General features: G+C 42.2%; 1 protein-coding gene across 13 annotated transcripts in view; it reads right to left on the bottom strand.

Annotated features, from left to right (window-relative positions):
• Positions 1-21,802, bottom strand: part of NRXN2 (neurexin 2) — a 609,925-nt gene that overhangs the window by 444,956 nt on the left and 143,167 nt on the right. For 2 of the 13 annotated variants that reach the window (XM_069965316.1, XM_069965318.1), the window contains one exon: positions 16,524-16,603. The exons of the other annotated variants lie outside the window; for them this stretch is intronic. The gene's annotated coding sequence lies outside the window, so the exon portion shown is untranslated. The remainder of the gene's footprint in view (positions 1-16,523; positions 16,604-21,802) is intronic. 13 annotated transcript variants of the gene reach the window in all.

Below are 21,802 nucleotides of genomic sequence, written 5' to 3'. Positions count from 1 at the left end.
AAATCAGTGGCTGGCTGATCATCATTTTTTTTTTTTAATTGTAATTTTCCAATTCCTTACACTATTACAACAACGTTGTAATAGTCCCACTATTGTAGTTACTTTAGATTGGCTGTTTTAATTAAATTTGTCTATATATAATTTGCAAATATTTGCGATTCTGAAACAAATTTTCGACTGCTTCACTCATCTCTACTGACAACCAATAAGTTTACCATGGTACCAATATTTGAGACCTCATTAGAGGTCCTATAAATTATTCCAGGCATCACATGATTAATGACATAGTTAGCAAGAAATATCACAAGCATCAGTAATAACTGTTTCCCACATAGATAGAACAGGGGTCGAAAACAATAAATGGAGGTATTGCATTATACAATTATACATGACTACTGTTACTTGACTTAGGCTCGGACCCGTATAAAATAATACACAGAGGTATGATGCATTTTAATAATTTACTATAATAGATTGTGTTAGCGTAGAACTATATGTTGGTATACTTTTTTTTTCAGTCAAGTCATTTTTATTGAAAATTTCTAATGACAAACACAACCTATTGCCCTGAGCACACCACCACCCCCATGTTATCCCATGTATTGCATAGTAAATTGCATGGCATATACATAATATAGTATATATGTGTGCAGGGGCTGGCTGGCAAATTTTAGCCCGGGGGGCAAGCACACAGCACTGGCCCATAAGTAGCAGGCTGGCGGCCCATCCTTTAAGGACCACTCTGGCCCTTACCTATAACATCTTCGTCATTTGTGAGCAAATATCCTACTGTGCCCTGTGAAGGGATCAGAAGTCACTTTCCTGTATAAGTCTATGGGGCGGCTCAGCGATGACACGGAACGTACCCATAGACAGATGCTAGGAATGCTGGGTGACCTCTATCATACTGAGTATAAGATGCTGGAAAGCTGGGTGACCTCCATCATACTGAGTATAAGATGGTGGAAAAGCTGGGTGACCTCCATTATACTGACTACAAATACAAGATGCTGGGAAAGCTGGGTGACCTCCATCATACTGAGTATAAGATGGTGGAAAAGCTGGGTGACCTCCATTATACTGACTACAAATACAAGATGCTGGGAAAGCTGGGGTTTCTGTATTTTTTTTTACAATAGTTTATATCACTTCTGTGGTCCTGTGGGTATAGGCATTCCTCTTTTTAGAACACCCCCCTCGTGTGTGCACCCCCCATTAGTAAAAATAATAATAAACAAAACAACAAACACACATACTTATATGTATCCTCTATGTACTCCTGTATATATGTATCCTCTATGTACTCCTGTATATGTCTCCTCCTGTATATATGTCCCCTCTATGCACTGCTGTGTATGTCTACTCCTGTATATATGTATCCTCTATGTACTGCTGTGTATGTCTACTCCTGTATATATGTATCCTCTATGTACTGCTGTGTATGTCTCCTCCTGTATATATGTATCCTCTATGTACTGCTGTATATATGTATCCTCTATGTACTGCTGTGTAGGTCTCCTCCTATGTGTGCGTGTATATATATATATATATATATATATATATATATATTCACGAGGGAATATGCAATGCAGGAAAATTTGGATCAGTATAAATATATATATATATATATATATATATATATATATATATATATATATATATACACACAGGAGGAGACCTACACAGCAGTACATAGAGGATGCATATATACAGGAGTACATAGAGGAGACATATATACAGTAGTACATAGAGGAGACATATATACAGCAGTACATAGAGGAGACATATATACAGCAGTACAGAGGAGACATATATACAGCAGTACATAGAGGATGCATATATACAGGAGTACATAGAGGATGCATATATACAGGAGTACATAGAGGAGACATATATACAGCAGTACAGAGGAGACATATATACAGCAGTACATAGAGGATGCATATATATAGGAGTACATAGTGGATATATGATGTATCCTCTATGTACTCCTGTATATATGTATCATCTATATACTTCTGTATATATGTCTCCTCTATGTACTACTGTATATACTGTATGTATCATCTATATACTTCTGTATATATATCTTCTCTATGTACTCCTGTATATATGCATACCCCCCAACTTTTGCTGGGGGGAAAGAGGGACATAGCCACGCCCATAACTGCGCTCTATGACCCCATAGCCACATCATCTATTACCATTATATAAGTAACAAATATTATCACCACTCCTTCACCACATACGGTAGTTACTTATACCACCATACCACTGGTGCCTTCATCTAGGTAGGGTGTAGTAGTGGAGGTATAGTGAATAAGGGGTGTAGTAGTACAGGTAAAGATGAGGGGTGAGGTAGTACAGGTATAGATATGGGGGGTATTAGTAATACAGATGAGGGGATTAGTAGTAGTAGTAGTACAGGTAAAGATGAGGGGTGTAGTAGTAGTACAGGTAAAGATGAGGGGTGTGGTAGTACAGGTATAAATGAGGGGTGTATTAGTAGTACAGATGAGGGGGATTAGTAGTAGTAGTACAGGTATAGATATGGGGTGTATTAGTAATACAGATGAGGGGATTAGTAGTAGTAGTACAGGTATAGATGAGGGGTGTAGTAGTACAGGTATAGATGGGGGTGTAGTAGTAGTACAGGTATAGATGAGGGGTGTAGTAGTAGTAGTAGTACAGGTATAGATGGGGGTGTAGTAGTAGTACAGGTACAGATGAGGAGTGTAGTAGTAGTACAGGTATAGATGAGGGGTGTAGTAGTACAGGTATAGATGGGGGTGTAGTAGTAGTAGTAGTACAGGTATAGATGGGGGTGTAGTAGTAGTACAGGTATAGATGAGGGGTGCAGTAGTAGTAGTACAGGTATAGATGAGGGGTGTAGTAGTAGTACAGGTATAGATGAGGGGTGTAGTAGTACAGGTATAGATGGGGGTGTAGTAGTAGTACAGGTATAGATGAGGGGTGTAGTAGTAGTAGTAGTACAGGTATAGATGGGGGTGTAGTAGTAGTACAGGTATAGATGAGGGGTGTAGTAGTACAGGTATAGATGGGGGTGTAGTAGTAGTACAGGTATAGATATGGGGTGTATTAGTAATACAGATGAGGGGATTAGTAGTAGTAGTACAGGTATAGATGAGGGGTGTAGTAGTACAGGTATAGATGGGGGTGTAGTAGTAGTACAGGTATAGATGAGGGGTGTAGTAGTAGTAGTACAGGTATAGATGGGGGTGTAGTAGTAGTACAGGTACAGATGAGGAGTGTAGTAGTAGTACAGGTATAGATGGGGGTGTAGTAGTAGTACATGTATAGATGAGGGGTGTAGTAGTAGTACAGGTATAGATAAGTGGTGTAGTAGTAGTACAGGTATAGATGAGGGGTGTAGTAGTAGTACAGGTATAGATAAGTGGTGTAGTAGTAGTACAGGTATAGATGGGGGTGTAGTAGTAGTAGTAGTACAGGTATAGACGAGGAGTGTAGTAGTAGTACAGGTATAGATAAGTGGTGTAGTAGTAGTACAGGTATAGATGGGGGTGTAGTAGTAGTACAGGTATAGATGGGGGTGTAGTAGTAGTACAGGTATAGATGAGGGGTGTAGTAGTAGTAGTACAGGTATAGATGAGGGGTGTAGTAGTACAGGTATAAATGAGGGGTGTATTAGTAGTACAGATGAGGGGGATTAGTAGTACAGGTACAGATGTGGGCTGTAGTAGTACAGGTAAAGATGAGGGGTGTAGTAGTAATACGGGTATAGCTGAGGGGTCACTGGGGGAAACTGGGGGAGCTGGGGGTGACTGGGAGAGCTGGGGGTGTATGGGGCAAACTGGGGGAGCTGGGGGTGACTGGGAGAGCTGGGGGTGTATGGGGCAAACTGGGGGAGCTGGGGGTGACTGGGAGAGCTGGGGGTGTATGGGGCAAACTGGGGGAGCTGGGGGTGACTGGGAGAGCTGGGGCTGTATGGGGCAAACTGGGGGAGCTGGGGGTGACTGGGAGAGCTGGGGGTGTATGGGGCAAACTGGGGAGCTGGGGGTGACTGGGAGAGCTGGGGGTGTATGGGGCAAACTGGGGGTGACTGAAGGGGGACTGGGGACAGTTGGAGTTGACTGAAGGGGGACTGGGGCAGACTGGGGATGACGGAGGGGAAATGGGAAAGACTGGGGGTGACTGAGGGGGACTGGGGCAGACTGGGAGTGATTGAGGGGCACTGAGGCAGACTGGGGGTGACTCTAGGGGGACTGGGGCAGCTGGGGGTGATTGGGGCAGGAGTGCACATAGCCCTCCTCCTCTTCCTCTCACCCTGGCACACAAGTTCCCCTCCCCGCCACACGTGCAGGTCCCCGGTCTTTGAAGGAGGCCGCAGGGACTGTAGTGGTGATATCACCACTACAGTCCCTGCGGCCTGCTCCAGAGACCGGGGACCTGCACGTGTGGCCAGGAGGGGAGCAGGACGTGATATTAATAGCTCTGGCAGGTCAGTCGCAGCTCTGTTAGGCGGACTGCCCGACCGCCCTGCACCTCACCTCCGGCCCGACACTCCACGCACCGCCATAAGCCCGCCATGCACCTCACCTCCGCGCCGCCCGCTTGACCTGCACCTCTTGCCCGGCCGCCAACCCGACAATCCATGCTGCTCCGCCTGCAATGATTTTTTGTGAAAATTTAATTTAAGATTTTCACAAAAAATCTAATCGATTCTAACCTTCTGGGCGAATTAATTTGATTACTCACCCAGCCCTAATTCCTCTGTATGTCTCCTCTTGTATATATGTATCCTCCATGTACCCCTGTATATATGTCTCCTCCTGTATATATGTATCCTCTATATACTCCTCTGTATGTAACCTCCTGTATATATGTATCCTCTATATACTCCTCTGTATGTCCTCTCCTGTATATATGTATCCTCTATATACTCCTCTGTATGTCTCCTCCTGTATATATGTATCCTCCTGTGTATATGTATCCTCCATGTACCCCTGTATATATGTCTCCTCCTGTATATATGTATCCTCCTGTATATATGTATCCTCTATATACTCCTCTGTATGTCTCCTCCTGTATATATGTATCCTCCTGTATATATGTATCCTCCATGTACCCCCGTATATATGTCTCCTCCTGTATATATGTATCCTCCTGTATATATGTATCCTCTATATACTCCTCTGTATGTCTCCTCATGTATATATGTATCCTCCTGTGTAGGTCTCCTGTATATATGTATCCTCTATATACTCCTGTATATATGTCTCCTCCTGTATATATGTATCCTCCTGTATATATGTATCCTCTATATACTCCTCTGTATGTCTCCTCCTGTATATATGTATCCTCCTGTGTAGGTCTCCTGTATATATGTATCCTCTATATACTCCTGTATATATGTCTCTTCCTGTATATATGTATCCTCCTGTATATATGTATCCTCTATATACTCCTCTGTATGTCTCCTCCTGTATATATGTATCCTCCTGGGTAGGTCTCCTGTATATATGTATCCTCCTGTGTAGGTCTCCTGTGTATATGTATCCTCTATGTCGGGGATAGGGAACCTTGGCTCTTCAGCTGTTGCAAAACTACAACTCCCATCATGCATGGACAGCCTATGGCTGCCCAGGTATGATGGGAGTTGTAGTTTTGCAACATCTGGAGAGCCTTGGTCCCCTCCCCCTGCCCTATGTCCTGCTGTGTAGGTACCTGGCTTCCTGCAGACACCATCTTCTCTGTCTTCAGGCTCTTCTAGCCCAGACACAGGAGAACGAGCTGGGAGGAGAGAGCGCACTCTGGTGGCCGGAGGAAGATACTGCGTACAGCAGTTTGCTTTTTACCATAAGCCTCATAGGCTTATAGAAAGCATAATGGCCATAAAGGGGGCGGGGCTTAACGTAATGGGGGCGGGGCTTCAGCGGCCGCTTCCATCACAGTCCGGATCCACAGCACAGCCACAGGTAAATAAAACTGAAGAGGCCGGGGCTGTAAGCAGGGGAGGCACTGAGGACTCCAGCCAGCTGTCAGCAGCCATGCGGCCCTGACAGCTGGGGGAAGAGCGGCCCGGGGGGCATATGCCCCCCTGCCCCCCGGCCCAGCCCGCCCCTGTATGTGTGTCATGTACATGTCATGTACATGTTCTGGGCAGCTTTCCTTTGTGTAAATACATATTTTCCTGCTATGGTATGTACTCAGTGTCACTGTCAGCTAGGCGGACATAGGACGAGAAGAAAGGGAACGAGTAGGACACAGACAGTAAGCCATGATCTCTGCCCTTTTGGCAATCCCTAACATGCACCAAAAGTGTAAAACATAAAACAAAGACAAGACAGACCAACACCAATGGGTGGTTGTACAGGCCAGGGTCAAACCTGACAGGCAATCAGAATTCAGAGAATAGTCAGAAACAAGAGCCAAGATCAGATAAACCAGGTATAGAGATAAAGAAACACGGGAAAACGCTTAGCACGCTCAGGTGAGAATAATACCTAACATAGAGTATAGGGCAGACAGACCCTTTATAGGGGGTCAGGGACCCAGTCCAGAATATGATTGTACCAGGCAGACAGAACACAGACTTACAAAGCAAAGGATGAGTAAAAAGGCAGGATGTCAATTACAAACAAAACAAAGGTTAAATGTTTTAACTCAGAGAAGAGATGGGTGTGGTGAAGAATCAATTACCAGAGCAGAAGGAATTGAGCTGTGTTCAGTGTTCAGCAATATTCCACAATCCTAGGACTGATCTGAGGTTCGTACAGGCACAGGCATTAGAGCCGCCACCTGAATATAATCTCTTTCCCACTTGATTTTTTTAGTTTGCAGGTATGTCTTCAACATTATCATGATCAGCATCAGTTTAGTGCTTAATGTAACTCCCTCCTTATGGTGCTGCTGTAGCTAATTCCTCTACTCACATAGCACCTTGTAAACCCAGCGCATCAGTAACATCTTCTCCCACTAAATGCCACCTACAGTATATTGATGTACTTTAAAAATTACCCCTCAGCCCAGTGCCAGTCTAGTGCACTTTCACATTATCACCAGCACTATGTTACCATTTAGCAGAGAGGAGTATGTGCTGTCTTGTGATTGGACAGACAAGTAAAAAAAAAATAAAGTGTCTGTATGAATACTGCTGACGGACAACCCAGCTCTGGTCCCATCCTCTGAAATGAAGGCAATGAAAACTAGCTGTGGACTATTAAGGAGGCTCTCAAAGGATCACCTACTCAGAATGGTTAATCTATTTAAACTGCAAAAAGCATCTTAAAGTACTTGGAAGCTTTAAATGGCCACTGACATAATTTTTTTCCCCCACATGTCAGAGAAACATGGAATGAAGAAGATCCAACAGCATCCAGGTATTTATCAAACATAGACCCACATAGGGTTGAAATGTTGCATGTTCTGTACCTGGCTATGCTAATAAATCTTTGAAACCGTACAACAGATGCTGTTGGATCTTCCACATATATATAAACCTACCTTTGGGACAGTAGGCTCTACCAGTGTGCATCCAACTTCTACATTTGGGCATCTTCTGGATATTGATCTTCTGGTGCTCTTGAAACTCACTACTTTGGTGGTGATGTCAGAGAGTCATGTCAAAAATTTTGAGCGGTCAATGTCTGAGTGTTCAGACCGTGACCGATTAGGAGAACAAGAGGGGAGAAATCACCACTCTGCATGTTCACTCCCGCCTCTGTGTAATTTCCGGCCATTGGATAGGCAATGCAGTTCATATGCTTATTCTTGGTTCCCTACTATTGGATGAATGGCCTGTGGTGGCCACAAGTCATGGAAAATATGTAGAGACTCTCTATAAATTTAAAGTGGAACATATAGAAAATTTATGGAAGTAGTTTCAGTTTGATATCTGACAACTACATCTGCTTTATAAAAATACTATTGTGATTGTCAACTAGCAAGAGACAAGTCACCCCCATTGTCCTGAACCCCGGTAAGTCTAAATAGAATAAACCTTTCTTTCTCAAACATAGCATATTATGTCCTCAACATACAACGGGCCAAGATCGGCAATCATTTACACCAATTACATCGCTAACATCAATGGCCGGCCTAGAATGGCAAAGAATTGCCAGCAAGAATAGTAATAGAAATCCAACCTGTCATGTTTTAATTAAATAAGAAAGGTGAAAGCATGGCTCTTAGGAAAATATGTAGAAATGCAGTGCAAATTATGGAGCTAGCAGGTGTACTCATACAAAAAGGTGAATGGAGAATACAAAAGCAGGAGATTTTATGCCACCATTTCTATTATTTCCAGCCTCGCTAAGTCCCTAGTTGTTATGTTTCCCGGGGGACTGTACTGCATTTAGAGTGAGTTATTAAATAACTGCTGGTCTATACCGGGATATACAGTAGTAACATGCTCTTTCACAGATTTCAGGAGGGATAAGGCATAATAATTAGGTGCGGTTAAATAATCCAGGCCATTATCCAAATAAAAATCTTTAAAAATATCGAACAGAAGAAAACATAGGTTTATAATAATTCTTAATGGGGTCCTGATTGTAGGGGTGGGGGTGGGGGGGCATGCAAGGAATGTGCCCTGGAGCCAATGTTGAAGAAGCCCTATCTGGTTGAGCATGCGCAGTAAACATCATTCATTTTCTATGATTTTCCTAGCATTGCCAAGGTCAGCACTCATCAATATTCGACGAATGGATTGAGTACTGGTTGAGCATGCGCAGTACACTCCATTCAGGGACACGCTTTTCTTCTGTTCCCGCAATCAGTGGGAGTTCCACCAATCACCTTATTATCCACTATCCTGTGGTTAGGTGATACATTTTGGAGATGGGAATACCCCTTTAAATATTTGTGTAAAATAAAACTAATTAGAACTTTAAATCTAAAATCAGAACTAATCATAAAACCTAACAATGGCAGCGGTATCATGATAGAACACAAAACACGTCTCTAAAAAAACACCAGATTTTTTTGTTGTTTATCAACACCTAAAATAGCGCAGTTAATAGACTATAGTTTATGTATTAATACATATAATAACCATATTACAGTCAAAAATAAAGCAATAACAGTAGCAGCTTATTACCATATACTATTTACTTAGTACTCAGCCCAAACCTTATGCAACATAATTATACTACCAGCCATCTGTCGCTCCATTAATAGAGTTTGTGTTTTTAGGGAAGGTAGTTTTAATCCCTTCAAATGAAAAGTTATATGTGATGTGGTCAGTGCTAGAATATGGAAAGCTAAGTAACCGTCAGTAACTGGAAGATGATCTAGTTCTAATGAAAGGAGAGTGGGGTCGGTGTGATCGGTGGGGGTCCAACTGCTAGCTGTTTAAATGGAAAGGCTTTCAAAAGTACATCCATTCTACTCTTTGTATGGACTGTAACCCAACTTGTTTTCACCACCAGTATTAATTGTGTAAATAGTGATAATACCGGGGAAGGGAATAGAATAGAAATATGCCCTACTATAAGCCATAGCCCTTCTGATTCCCAAGTCCAAATGTATCATGTCTGCATGAAACATTCTTTTCTTAGTATCCTTTCCTCCTAAAAATATTCAGGCCATAGCCTTTACTTTACAATGTGTTCATAGATACATTTTATTTCTTTAAGAGGTACAAAGTAAAAAAAAAACAGATGGGCAGGGGGTGGTGAAAACGTATCAATCAAGTGATACTTACCCGTCCTGGTGCCTCTGCAGCTCAACTGCTCATGGCTACACTCACTTCATGGAACTACCGGCTCAGCCAGTCAGTGACTGCAGAGGTACCCCACCCCAGTCACTGATTGGTTGAGCGGGCATTTCTGAGCGGGGCCATGACATCACAGATTGGGGAGATACAGGAGAACCGTGAGCGGTAGCACTAGGACAGGTAAGTATAACTTTATAATGTTCTAACTAAGCAATGCCCTCTATGTTTTTTTTTTTATATTTGCCCCTTTCGATTAACACCCAACTACAAAATTGGTAAGTGACTTTCATAGATTATTTTAAAACAAAAAGAAAACTGAGCAGCACAAGTCGTGACCAGCAAATAACTGAATTCTGTTCTTTTTGTCAGAAAAGCGTTGGGATAACAACATAAAGCGCATTAGTTATCGAGAGGTCACACCTAGATGACAGATTGAATTATGTCCAAAGTGACAATAATGTAACATTGTTTGTATCAGTCTGCGCACCAGGCTGCCTTTCCAGTAAAATCATTGAAGCTACACTCATCAGAAATTGGCATATACATTTATCTAGGCCAATATATTGTTCTATCAATAGAACACAGCCAAGCGCTCAGCTATATGTAATAATAATGAACGTACAAGGGCATGCTGGAAATACTAGTATATAATATAAATAGTATAATGCAGTGTGTTATATATAAGAGAAATGAGGGTTATATTACATATTACATATTAATATATTTCTTTTACATGACTTAAACAATAGAATCCATCAAAAGAACTAGTTACAACAACGGAATCAAATGCATCTAGACAGACGGCAAAAAAACGGCAAACATCAGAGCTATGAATCAGACTAACATTATACCAATCTTAAAGGGTTATTCCGGGAAAAATTAACTTTTCTCCTATCTGACCCCTGAACCCCCCGACTATCTCCGTAACAGATCCCGCCGGCTCTGTTCTGAATAGAGCCCCGGATTGGCATGCGACCCGCGGCTCTATTCATTCCTATGGAGAGCCAGAAAGAGCTGAGTACAGCGGAAGAGCGCCAAATTTAATTTTAAATATAATTTTCCAGGCTCAGTGAGACAGAGAATAATATAGAAACATAGAAAATTGTTAGAAGAAAAAGACCACCTGGTCCATCTAGTCTGCCCTTATATTATTTCCCTTTTCATTTTTGTATCCTGTCTTTGCACCCATTTTTGTAGATGAGGTCTCCAGAATTGGACACCCTCCACCATTATTGTAGCCCATCGTTGGACCCGTTCTATTTTATCAATATCTTTTTGTAGGTGAGGTCTCCAGAACTGGGCACAGTATTCCAGATGTGGTCTCACCAGAGCTCTGTACAGCAGGATCACAATCTTCCTCTTCCTAATGGTTATACCTCTAGCTGTACAGCCCAGCATATGATTAGCGCTCCCCACCGCCTGGCTGCACTCTTGACTCATTGTGAGGTGCAAGAAATCACTACCCCTAAATCCTTCTCTTCTAAAGTCTTTGCTAACACAGAACTGCAGATATGATGCTCAGATAGAGGAACCAAGGAATGTAGTTTGGCTTCTTAAGCCGAATCTCAACAAAATGTTTAGTTTAGATAGAATTAGTTTGGTCTGAACAGGCCTTTAGATTCTACAACCAACAAACTTACTGTGAAAGCAGGGTTAGCTGAAACTAACTGTTTGAGGTTTTTGCTCATGCAGATCTTAATTTTTTGCAAAGTTCAGACCAAAAGCGGGTTCCCCAGTCTGAGTCTTTCCATGAGGCCATATTGATCTGGGTGGTGTGTTGGGCCGAAGAGAATTTCTAATTCCTGTCCTCCCAACCTATTGTTAGTCTTGTAGGAATGTTCCCGCTACCCCTCGCCCCCATTTTGTTATATATAGACTAGATTGTTATACAGTTAGCTGTGGGGGATCAGGGAACATGAGTATCACTTACTTTTTATTCTGACACCACCTTAGCATCCTATAAAAAATGCATGTCTCTGGACACTCCCTCTAAAGCTGTGGCTGACCTACACTTACACAATTTGTCCAAGTAGTTATTTATCTGCATATAAATAACTCTGAGGACCAGCCTGTTAATAAATATTAAAGCATCAATGAAACCAACATAAGACAGCCGGTCTACAAATAAATACAAATGAACTATGGGAGCTGAGAAATAAAACATCCATCATTTATAATTATAGCCTCCCATTATATATATATACAAAGAGACTTCTCCCTTGCAATACAGCAATGCTGAGACATACAAAGATGTTATTCTAAGGTCTCTGTGTTGTCATCAGCTAGCTTCATCATCTCAGGTGTCTCCTATACTGTTCCCCAGTCAGGTCATTGCTTATTTTTAACATACACAGAAATGTAAAGAGGATTTCCTTCCAGCAAATTTTTTTTTTCTTTCTTACTTCTTTGACTTTGTCGCTGGCATATTCTGCTATTTAATTTTATATATTGCTATATATATATATATATATATATATATATATATATATATATTTATTTATGTTTTTATTTATTTTTTATTTTTTTTAATGAGCCTATTCTAACCTCAGAAATGACAGCAGGAGGGTAGTAATATAGAATTTTTTTTTTTAAGGACCAAGTACCCATGTAAACTCTTTTTATTTTCAAAGTTCACAACTGACGAAGTTAGTAAATAGTACCCATTCATCCGGCCTTGTATTTTTTATACCGTTGTGTGACATTTATAACTGTATATGAGACATCCAATGTTTTTTGAGTAGCCACATGTTGTGAAATGTGAGAGGAGTGTTTGATATAGACGTATTCTTCTACCACTTTGCCAAGGTGACAGTATATGGAGGATTCTCCAGGTATAGAGTGAGGACAGATGTGATATGTGGAGACTTCCTTCTCAGACATTATCACAGCTTCAGCATTGTCGGCTATGGCTGTACGCTTCATCTTTCAGCTACTGCCTGAAGCAACTGTCTAGGCAGGAGCTCAAAAGTGATCTGTAAGTCGGTCCCTAGAGGGGACAGTTACCTGTGCTTTGTCTTCCTGGGCTTTTTAGCTGATCTAAGGGACGGAGACATAATCCCTGAACTCTCTGTAGGCTATAGTGTTAGGTGGCCTGAGACACCTATGTAGGCTACCTTGCTAGGTGGTCTGAGACACCAATGTAGGCTACTGTGTTAGGTGGTCTGAGACACCAATGTAGCCTACTGTGTTAGGTGATCTGAGACACCAATGTAGGCTACTGTGTTAGGTGGTCTGAGACACCAATGTAGGCTACTGTGTTAGGTAGTGTGAGACACCAATGTAGGATACTGTGTTAGGTAGTCTGAGACACCTATGTAGGCTACTGTGTGAGATGGTGCTCTGAGACACTACTGTATGCTTCTGTGTTAGGTAGCTTGAGATACCAATGTAGACTTCTGTGTTAGGTAGCTTGAGATACCAATGAAGACTTCTGTGTTAGGTAGCTTGAGATGCCAATGTAGGCTTCTGTGTTAGGTAGCTTGAGATACCAATGTAGACTTCTGTGTTAGGTAGCTTGAGATGCCAATGTAGGCTTCTGTGTTAGGTAGCTTGAGATACCAATGTAGGCTTCTGTGTTAGGTAGCTTGAGATACCAATGTAGGCTTCTGTGTTAGGTAGCTTGAGATACCAATGTAGGCTTCTGTGTTAGGTAGCTTGAGATACCAATGTAGGCTTCTGTGTTAGGCAGTGTGAGACACTACTGTAGGTTACTGTGGGAGATGGTGCTCTGAGACATGTGAGGTAGTCTGTGACACCACTGTAGGCTACTGTGTGAGGTAGTCTGAGACACTACTTTAGGATCCTGTGTGAGGTAGTCTGAGACACCACTGTAGGCTGCTGTGTGAGGTGGTGGTCTGAGACACCACTGTATGCTACTGTGTTAGGCAGTGTGAGACACTACTCTAGGCTACTATGCGAGGTGCCCTTACGAATGCAGTCTGCCTTTACAAACATAGTGAAATAAGGGGTATGAGTGCACAAAAATCACCTACAACATCACAGAGACCAACCCTCATCTCATGACTAAAGTCAGCGCATAATCTGTGCCCACGGGAGCTTCATGGTATGGATTTCCAAAGCTGAGCAGCTGCATGCAAGCCTTACATCACTATGTACAATGCCAAACGTACTAGAATCCGAAGCAGTTGAAATGTGTTATGTGGAACAATAGATAACAATTCTCTCTCTGTATTTGACAAATGCAAGGAGAACATTACCATTGTAACTTTATGTAACTTAGAAATAGTAACAAGTTCTAAAGACTCTAAAATGTCACAATAAGAAATAATGCTGGTGGCACCTTTGGATAGATATGAATAAAGTTATTCAGAACATATTTTGTTACCTGTGCGTGTTAGCCCTCCCCTATGTTACATTATTCACGACCCGACAGTATATCCAGTTCAGCGCAGGTAGATAGCAGCATGGTATACATAGCACAGGTAGGGAGCAGTACTAATACATATAGCACAGGTAGAGAGCACCACAATCCATGTAAACAGATGCCACTAGACAACAATCAGTAACACAATGGCGGCTGATTGACTATGCAGTGCAATAAGCTGATGTCATGTACTACTTGCCTCCCATTTAATGCACTGATTAGTCGTTCGCTTCATCAGTTTACAAGGGGAAATGATCAGGCTTATTGGTCAATCACTTGTGAGTAAATCTTTGTCACTGTGGAGCCTTCAAAATGTGAAACTCAAAATCTATTCCACCATCTTGAATAGGATGGAAGTCTTTTATGTTTTGGCCCTCTGATGTCTCTTTGGGGATTATACATAATTACAACTGAACGTTTGTTGATGTACAAATGTCCTCAACCAGGACAAAAGAACAATAGTTAGGAGTACACGTAAATCATAGGTTTGTCTAACGTACTCTGCACTAAAATGCACCAAACTTCAGACATCTGGACATCTAAACACCAGAAAAAAATGGAATTTCCTGGCTATGATCCAGCATAGATAAACACTATAAATTATGCTTAATTCTAGAGTAAGTTAAAGTACATCGTGCAGTCTGTAAATCCATTCCCCTCAACTTAAAGTGATACTTACCTGTCCTGGGGCCCTCACAGCTGCAGCGCCACTGCTCACTGTCAGTCTCCGGTCTCCTGTATCCCCTGCTTCCTCTGTTATCACAACAGCACAGAAACTACCCGCTCAGCCAGTCACTGACTGCAGAGGTATCCCGCCTCAGTCAATCATTGGCTCTGCGAGAATTTCTGAGCAGGGCTGTGACGTCACAGGACCAGGAGACAAAGGAGACCAGCGGGTGACCATGAGCAGTGACGTTGCAGCTGTGAGGGCATCAGGACAGGTAAGTATCACTTTATCATTATGTTACCGCCACCCCCTGCTCTCCTGTTTATCCCTTGACCAGGGTTCCCCTTTAACATAAAAAACAGAGAGCCCTTTTAAGGATGAACAGATGGTGTTTGAGGTAAAAAAAAAGGGCCATCATGAATAGTGAAGAGGTGGCATCATGAATGAATCTGACTAAGGGTTAAGCATTCGCCTTTAAGGACAGGTCTCATGAATAAGCACCGTCAGGCAGGGGGGTGCTGGAACATAATAATAAGAATGATTACTTACCCGTCCTTGTGCCCCCATTGCAATGCTTGCATCACTCTCGGACAGCTGTTGGATGTCATTTTCTCCCAACTTCCTGGTGTGTCAAGGCCCTGGCTCCTGCTGTTGCAACATCAACGCCTGCTGATGGATTGCCTGCTCAGCCAGTCACTGACCGCTATGGTGTCCTGCCCCAGTAATTGATAAGCCGGGTACATGACGTTGCAGCAGCAGGACCTGCAGGAGGCCAGTGACAGTCAGAGATCGAGAAGGCGTGGCTGCTAGGGAACAGGGGTAGGTAAGTATCCATTTTTCATTATGTTCCTGCCAAGGATTTTTAATTTTTGCGGGATCTCTCCTTTAACTGAAATTGTTCCCTCTACTATTACATGATAGCCTTCTCCATTATTAATTAGTTAATAGATTCATCTATAGCCCGGACCATCAGAGCTAAGACAGTTCACCAACCTGTGCACGTGATGGCTCCAATTTCTGCAATCATCATATATGGCACCAGAAATGTCTATTGCTACGTGTTGTCTACAACTTTCCTTAGAATCTTATATTTTATTGCAATTGCACAATATCTTCTATACAATAGCTCAGGCTAGACATAGGAATGTACAGACACAATGCTGCCGACTATGATAAGCAGCACAAAAAAATAGTATAAAATGTTTTGCGGAGTCGAAGCGGTCAGAGTACAAAGCAAAAGATTTAGCATTGGAGCCCAGAAGCTTTATGTTTCGCCTCTAGGTGACCCCAGCAGTCTCTAAAAGGGGCTCCTGTTGCTAGGCGGGATATTCAGGTTTCCCTTTCATGGTTGGTCTGGAGATAGGAATGAGATCATTATGATCTAATGTCCTTGGTCTTCTAATGTCTATAATGTCGAGAATTTTTACTGCGTTTTCACTGTTCATTTAATTACATTTTACAAGCTGCAATTACAAATAGCTATAAATGCAATATTAATCATTATACTGGAAAAACACAGACTGTGGACGGTCATAGAAAAGAGAGTCGCTCTTATTGTATTTCACCATCTCCTACAATTTTAATCTAGTCCTGTTAAATTCTATTTAATGCTTTAAAGTCTAACCCTGTTTTCTTCATCTTAAATTATCAAAAATGTAATTTACAGAAGACAATGGTTAATTTCAGGTGAGGTAATCCAAGACTAATAAGACTAATAATTCAGATTTCTATAGTCATTGTTCGCAGTTAATTACCCATTCCCTCTAACTTCTTACCAGTGGCTGAAGAAGTTGGATGCAGCCCTAGGGAGTCCTGGAAAACGTGGATACAGCCTATGGATGTCTCCTAACATGATCTTTATGGAATCATAGAGAGAAAAAGGTGAATTAGGGCCAACTGTTATATAAGTGGAAGGCAAAAACTACCCTTGGTATAGACCAATTGGCCAAAAATTGGTAAAATTCCTTTCTGACCCTTAGGGCCCTATTCTACAGGAACGATAATTATCGCTACGGTGGAATAGCATTCCGGTCAGGTAAAATAATGTTGAATGATCCCCCCTCCTGGAAACTTACACTTAGTTCCATACTCAGTATTATTTTTTTCAGTCTTCGTCCCCCAGTGTTGAACTGCTGCTTTCTGCTAAAGACACAGAAAACTGTGTCTGAGCTGTTCACTTTGGCCCTTCCTCCCGTTCCCTCCCAAGACGGCTTGTGTAATCATCATCCCTGGCCAGTGGTCTCTGCGATCTATAATGCTGGGGGGGGGTAATCTCAGTGAGGTCATCAGCAACTTGACCTCAAATTAACCCTCCTGACATTGTGGAGTGCAGGGAGAATTGTCTTCAGGAGGGTGGAAGGGTTCAGCATGTATTTTACCTGACTAGAAACCCCCTTTAAGGCCATATTACACAGGGGGGATTATAGCCCAGAAAGCCAATAATGCCCTGTATAATAGGCCCAGTGATTAGCCAATGAACGGCTGATTGCATCTTTTAAGCAGTTTCAATATCTATAGTGTGGCGGTTGTGCATCTCTTTATGGGAATGCATGGCTGACAGTGATGGACGTAAAGGGCCACACAGATGATAGAGCAATTGTTCATGTGGTCCTGACCACATAATTAAGAAGCCATAAAACAGCGCATGTCAATCTAGCTGACATCTCAGTGATTGTGTTCTAGTTTTGATAGATACCATTTACATAGGATAAAAACATTTAGTTTTTCATACTTGTGAACAGTCCCTATTTTGGCATGACAATCCTGAAAACCGGACTGCAAAAGGGGTGGGATTTATGTAACCACCTTCCCCACAGTGACTATTTTGGGCTACTTTCTATGTATCATGGGCCCATTTTACATTCCTGCCTCAGGGATATCAATCAGGTTAGAATGCATGTGTTTAAAGACCATGTTAATACTTATAGGGGGAGATTTATCAAACATGGTGTAAAGTAAAACTGGCCCAGTTGCCCCTAGCAACCAATCAGATTCCATTTTTCATTCCTCACAGGCTCTTTGGAAAATGAAAGGTGGAATCTGATTGGTTGCTAGGGGCAACTTAGACAATTCTACTTTACACCAGTTTGATAAATCTCCCCCATAGTTTACAGAAGGTTTTCAAGCATATAAAAGTCTCTTTAAGGGTCCTTTGCTTGCAGCCAATTGTCGGCTCTCAAACGAGAGCCGGTCACTCAGATTGGCAAATCAAACGGCCGGGCTGCACCAACGATCCTTGTATTGTTTGTGCAGCCCTGGAATCTGACAGCATAGATATGTACACATCTTTAATCTCAGTTTCCAGATCACAAGCAGCGCATACTTACCACCCGCTCTGCTTGTGATCTGATATCCAGCTCTCCAGCCCTCCGACTGTATCTTATGACCCTGCCTCCTACGAGTGTCATTCTGGAGGAGGCGGTGGTCTAGAGTTAGAGCAGCGTCCGAGGACGGGAGAACAGGATGCCGGATGGTAAGTATACACTGCTTGTAATCTTGTTTCAAGCAACGCTCCTGGTCAATAATGGTTCCCATGAAAAAAGAAAAAAAAGGCAGTAGTGGTGCCTCCCTTTAAAATATTGAGTCTGCAATTGCTTTACACCACTCCTGCAAAATAGATCCTGGCAAAAAGTGAGTCCTTATCCTAACAAACAGGCCTGTCAATAACAAAAGTGAAGTTCTACAGGGCATGGTGACCTGAAGTCTATTTTTAAGGTTTGTTCTGAGGTGACATTTAATAGTGGATTTTCTCAGTTTTTCTCTTATTTCGTTTATAAAAGCTATAGAAGACATTCAGTGAGTACGTGTTTTGCTTAGATCTAAACCATTGCTGTGGAAGAGAATGGAAAGCTCTGTAGTTACATCAGGGATCCCTTACTATCATGTCTCACTCTATTAGCATAATGTTGCCAACTTGCTGTTATACTTCATTTGTGAGTTTTGTACTGTATTTCTATACAACAGAATATCTTTATTCCTTTGTGTTCTCATGTATGATACTTGAATGTGTAATAGGCTTTGTTGGACTTATACCATTTTGCATGGGGGGCTGTGTCAAGGGTTAATGTTGTGTTTTCTATCTTATACTGCTGTCCTGGCTTAAGGGTTTCTTACACAGACCAATTATCGGCTGATTGAACGTTCCTATGAACCAATAATTGGATGGTGTAAAAAGGGCAAGCAGTCCGTCAGCGAACAAGCTCTTATTTGTCAGCTGATCATATCATTTATACAGACCTAAAAGCCATTGTTATTCTGCTGCACATCACCCTGTGTAAATGGGGGGATATGCAGCTGACAATGATAACAATGAAGGTTCGCAACGCGATCCAGATGTTATTTGTGTGGCCCTGCCAGAATGATGGTTAGGATAGGCGAAAGGCTTGTGGATAAAGTGTCGACCTATTAGATGAATGCTCATTTAGTGCACCCGTTGGCCGGTCTAAAAGGGTCTTAGGGTCCTATTAAATGGGGTGACTACGGCCCAATCATTTTAGTAAACAAGCGCCGATCTGATAGATCTTTTAGACCCATTATACGGGCAGCAGGGGCTGCATGGACATCGTAAGCAATGTTCATGCAGCCCTTGCACAAACACCTGATCCCTTACCTCTCCTCTGGTCTTCTCTCCTCTGCTCCACAGTTTCCCGCTCCCGGAGGCAGCAGCGTCTGAGCAGCCTGTCAACTGACAGGCCACTCAGCCAATCACAGGTCAGGAAGCTGCGGAGCACAGGAGAGAAGACCAAGAGCGGGGAGAGGTAAGGTGTCAGGTGTTTGGGCAATCGTTAGCCATCAGCCGCACATTGCTATAGCACGCAACAATGCGTGGTCGGCCCGACTATTTTAGGTCCAAACCTAAACCAACGATCAGCCGATGATCATCGTCATTGACTTATCATTGTCTCTATTACACTCAAAGGGATTGGTGTCATAGATTCCTGTTCCTGGGTCCTGTGCCATCTTGTGTGTTACCTGATTTCCCATTGTTTTAATGACTAGACAAAGGGGAAAGCATCTCTCTCGAAACGCGTTGTCCAGTTACAAGAAAACATTTTATTATCATTAACTCCATACTTTAATTCTTCACTTACAAGGTGGTCTGATGAACCAATCGGTTTGACGCCTCCCATATACCGGTATTTTCCTTTACAGGAGTCTGCTCCCCCATTGTGCTTACTAAAATAGCTTTGACCAATTGCAACAGAGGCTGGTTCTACTGCAAGAGTTATTAAGGAAGGACAGGGTCAAGTCTGCCCAACACCTACAAGTTTACTGCAAGAACTTGCTGTGTTAAGAGATTGTCACTGTAGTCTACTGTGTTCTATAGCAGGGTCGAATGGTGCCCTAAGGGGGTTAAGCAAGGACAGCGGTATATTTCATTCTGTGCATTCCATCTGGGAGATAAAAGCTTGCTGCTTATTCTTCCTGTTGTTGTGATCCACTGTAAAGTTCAAGGAGTAATGTTTCTCCTTGAGGACAGCACCGTAAAGATGTGTAGAGACTTATAAGCCATTCATGCCCGACTGGGAATTCTGGAAAGCATATGCAAAGCAGTTCTCTGATGCCACCTTTTGAGGTAAGATGACTTACAACCACCAGTTGGATCATCTTCTCACTCTTGGCGAAGGAATGGACACTGGACTTGCCAATAAAAGCACCATTTTATTGCACAATTCAGATAAAATACACAGCTGATAGGAGCGAGGCGTTTTAACGCTGATCTGGCGTCATTCTCAAGCTCAGATCAGCATTGAAATGTGTTGCTCCTATTGTGCAATGAAATGGTGCTTTTATTGGCTAGACTAGTCTCCATTCCTGCCCCAAGGGTGAGAAGATGACCCAACTGGTGGTTGTAAGTTATCGTTCTTTGAGCAACCACATCGTTACGGATGAGGACTGCAGGATCACAAGCCGGGCTGCAGTATTTCTGTCTATTTCAAACGCTCCATAGAGTTGCGCCTATATCAGCACAACTCGATCAGGTTAGTTCTCTCTTCTGAACCACACTTGCTTTCTAATTACTGAGTATACTACACCATAGTGCACCCCTGTTGTTTGTGTTTGTCAGTCTATTTCCTACTTTTTGAAGTAGAATTTTCTGAAGTGATTTAATAAACAAAGCCAGACCCAAGAAAAGTGTACCTATCTGTAGACAGCTTTCTCCTTCTGAGCTTGGCTTATTAAATTCCCAGTCATGTCCTAAGGCTTCTTAATAAACACTGTCAAACGCTGACTTAAAGGGAAAACAACTTCCAAAATGTGGGCTGTTTTGCATATCCCTCTTTCTAGTAAAGTTCAAGAAGCTGCACCCCTTCATTGCAGTGCCTCCTTAAACTGCTATCAGAGGCTGGTGGCCCAGAGGGGTACACTGCCCTGTGTCCACCTTGTGCTTGGCAACTTCTCCTCCGAGAAACCTTATGAGCCAACCATCCCAATTAGTATTTTCTTTTTTCATCATTACATGGATATTGCCGTTATAAACTAGTTTACTCATATTCAGTCTCTATGTATATTTAAACCTCCTAAACTTCCTTTTTTATTTTCCGTTTAATATTTCATAGATGTAACGTTATTACGGCCCAAGGCGATATCTCTCCATTACCATCACTAATTAGCCCATAAATTAGGCTGCCGTACTTACTGGTCCTTTTTGGAACACCAGACATGCACATCTCACAGATATCTGGAAGCAAATTTTGCAAGAGACACTTTTCTAGTATTGTACCAGCTTATTTTTATCTTTTGTTCTTTCTGTGTCTGACCTATCTACGTTCACAGGGCTCAGTATCAATCCTTGACTTTACCTTAAAGGGAAATCCTGTTTATATTTATTTTCCATTTATTCCGTTCTACATTGACATTTGTAGTAAAATCATCGGTGTAGATAAAAGCCTCCAAACTCCCCGGGAGGGCTCCTAAGTGAGATTTTTACCATCTAAACCACACTGACGGCCAGTTTGTTTATGTTGAGAAACCTGGCAGAAGGGCAGCCTCTGCCTGGTGCTTCTCTACCTTTGTATCTAACATCCTTTGCAGCTCTTCAATTCCAAACACC

This window comes from Dendropsophus ebraccatus, chromosome 4 (assembly GCF_027789765.1).
Source record: "Dendropsophus ebraccatus isolate aDenEbr1 chromosome 4, aDenEbr1.pat, whole genome shotgun sequence".
NCBI classification, from domain to species: domain Eukaryota; kingdom Metazoa; phylum Chordata; class Amphibia; order Anura; family Hylidae; genus Dendropsophus; species Dendropsophus ebraccatus.
The sequence above is the reverse complement of the archived record's forward strand: the minus strand, read 5'-3'. Positions and strand labels throughout refer to the sequence as shown.